This window comes from Triplophysa dalaica, chromosome 16 (genome assembly GCF_015846415.1).
Source record: "Triplophysa dalaica isolate WHDGS20190420 chromosome 16, ASM1584641v1, whole genome shotgun sequence".
Classification (NCBI taxonomy): Eukaryota; Metazoa; Chordata; class Actinopteri; order Cypriniformes; family Nemacheilidae; genus Triplophysa; species Triplophysa dalaica.
The window spans coordinates 4,106,634-4,109,559 of record NC_079557.1 but is presented as its reverse complement, the minus strand read 5'-3'; the positions used below and the strand labels follow the sequence as shown (position 1 = coordinate 4,109,559).

General features: G+C 41.4%; 1 long non-coding RNA gene across 1 annotated transcript; it reads right to left on the bottom strand.

Moving 5' to 3' along the window:
- Nucleotides 1-1,930: 1,930 nt before the first annotated feature.
- On the bottom strand, nt 1,931-2,703 carry LOC130438431 (uncharacterized). Its single transcript, XR_008909332.1, has 3 exons — nt 2,527-2,703; nt 2,116-2,391; nt 1,931-1,993 (listed from the first exon to the last, which is right to left on the bottom strand). It is a non-coding gene; the product is annotated as an uncharacterized LOC130438431 (long non-coding RNA).
- Nucleotides 2,704-2,926: the final 223 nt, after the last annotated feature.

Sequence of the window (2,926 nt, the reverse complement as noted above, 5' to 3'; positions counted from 1 at the left end):
ACCTCGCGACGGCGGCCGCCGAACGGCAGATGCCAGGAAAAAAGCAGCGGCGGAGGGGTTCAGCCAGAGTTCATTCGGAGGAGAGGTGATAAAGTGGACCTGCCACCGACTTACTGGACCCTGGAGGCCCCCGGGGCCGGCCCTGTTTCTGCCTCCTCGTAACGGCATTAAAACCCAGAGAACCCCGGCCACATTTCACGGGCCTCCCGCCGTGCACCTCGGTACACATGTCAACATGTAAACACACTCGCGGCAAACGCTCGGACTCCTTGGTCGTCGTGGACGAGCTGTCCGCTTCACGCTGTTCTAGATTAATGCGCCGGGCCGGTCCCGATAACGTGCGCGGACGTAATTTATGAGGGTTCTAAATGAAGACCTGAATAGAAAGGGGGAAATCCCTGACCTGTCTCTAGATTTCAATATCCTACTCGGTTTCTCGCCAGGTCGCAATAGGACGCTTCGGCTCGCACTTTTACCCTGGCAGGAACAGTAAAGTTGTTACAGTAAAGACTGAGGTCGACTGTGTAATTCTGCCATCAGATTTATTCATCTGAGGACAGACTTGTAGTTTGGCAAACGTGCGGGAAACTGATCGATGGAGGATGAAGGAAAAAACAGGGAAAGCTAAAACTTGAACTGGGACTCATTTTACTTGCCAGAGCTGCACTTGTCTTAGAAGTTAGAATAGCCGTCTTGTGGTTATCAGACATAAAAAATGAATAACAGTGGGGAAAGATGAACCTGCCGAGGCCGGATTTCCTTCCAGAACTTGCTGGATCCCTGCAGTTCAGACAGAGAAAGCCGAACACTAATTGAAGACCAGCAGAGGGCAGTGAAGCTTCCATTGGTTAAGCAGCAGGTCTCTAATAAATCTGTGCTCATGTAAAACTCTGCACCTGTGAGTGGCCACGGGCTCTGATCTGAGAAGAGCCATCCGGTGCGCAGTAAACATGTCACTGGGCCTGATGCTCACAGCGCAGTTTATCCATACAATTAGACCGCAACCGTAAAACAGAAGGCAGATTTTCCAGCAGAAGCCTGACAAACGCCTCCCTCTCCGCTCGGATTCAAGACAGAATAAGATCACAGAACCAACCAAGTGAAACATCTTAATCTGCAGAAAAAGATTTAAACTATTTATTTCATGAAAACATATCCATATTACATTTAAAGAAAATAATTACTTAAATAATTTACCTTCAAATTCATAATTTCCTCTATTGGTAGGTTTTAATAAGAATGTCCTCATTGTTAACAGTTTATATATTGTTAATATTATTAAAATGTATAACATAATTTAATGTAAAAAATGTTTTTATAGTGATCATAATTAATGATAAAAAAAATTCTATGGTCAGTATGAAAGAGATGTCAAATACAACAGGTCTTAAGGTTCAATAATAGACTTATCTATATTTGTTAAAGTTATATTTTTATAATTCTATAAATATATTTGTTATAGTCATATTTAAAATAACTTTTTTAAATACGCAACATGTGTGTGATTGAATAATAATACAAAAATAATAAAATGTATTCACATAATAAAAATAATACAATTTTATAAATAAAATAAAAGGCCAAGTATAAATCAAATGATGCCATAGGACATTTCTGGATGTATGGTTTAATAAAAAAAACATTGAACATCTGTTTCAGAAATGAAACAAGGGGGGAAATGTTTTTTAAACTATAAAAAAGAAATTAAAGGTTCTTTTTTAATAAGGTTTGACTGAATGGTTCTTCTACGGCATCACTGTAATGAACCCATTAAAGCACCTTTATCTTAATTGTGTTGTACCACAAACTTTGATATATAAAATATAATTTTCCAAATGAAGACAGAGGAAGAAAATAGAAATATATGTAATCAAATGTATATGAATTAAAGCATTATCAGTAAGGTATAACATTACCAAATAATCTGATTTCTTCATGTTCTCCTCCGGGAGCATCATACAGCAGCGGGTGTTACCCGGCATTCCCAGAAGCCCTGTATGACAGAGATTAAAGAAGAGTAAACAAAATGCTCTGCTGATCTCTCCTTCTCTCTGACACACGTTATTACACTGACACCTGTGCGTAACATGTGGAACTTAATGTCTTTTCATTTACCATTTGCTTCTTCCTAAACAAGGCACGGCTGTGGGTGCCGCGCGCCTGGTGTAAAAGACGTCTGGGGAACGCCAGCTGTGGATTTACAGTCAGACAAGCAGTCGTCCAGAAATACGTTGTAAAAGGCCGACCGTCGATAAGAGGAAACCTCTCGTTTTTCTGGTTTCTTGTGATGCCGCAGCGTGCGTAACAGATTTGTGCGTGGGGGAGGAACCGAACAGGTGTGATGTACAGGGACAGGAGGCATTGTTGCAGAGACTGAACTAATGTCCGCATCTGCCGAGGTGCATATTGAAGCATGCGTTCAGTTTTGGACATGCAATGTTTTCATTTCAGAATTACAAAGAACGAAAGACCATAGTATTAAGATCAGAATATTTTTATTTATTAGTTAGTTTGAGTTATACTCACGGGACGTGCTTTCCCCGCCTTCTTCTGTGGTTGTCAGGGCAGCCGGTCATCAAGGGAAGGCCCAACCCTTGGCACATCTTGAAGCCCTGACTCCGCTTTTGATTCAGTCTCCTGGCCAGCTTTAAGCCCACACTAATCGCTAACAGAGACTTTTTCCTTTTCATTCTTCCTACTGGTTTTCACATGAAGATTACATTCCTACACCCGCTCTCGTTCCCTTCCGGAAAAATTTGGACAGGCGGATCCGTGCGACTCCTTCCCCCATGTTTCCCACTTTGATCCAGCACGACTCATATGTTTCCTCTAATTAAGAGTGATTTCATTCGCCTTTCCTCAATAAAAAAAGGAAAAACCACAGTTTTCGTTCACGCTTTCGTTATGTTTGTTTTTCCTTCGCTTC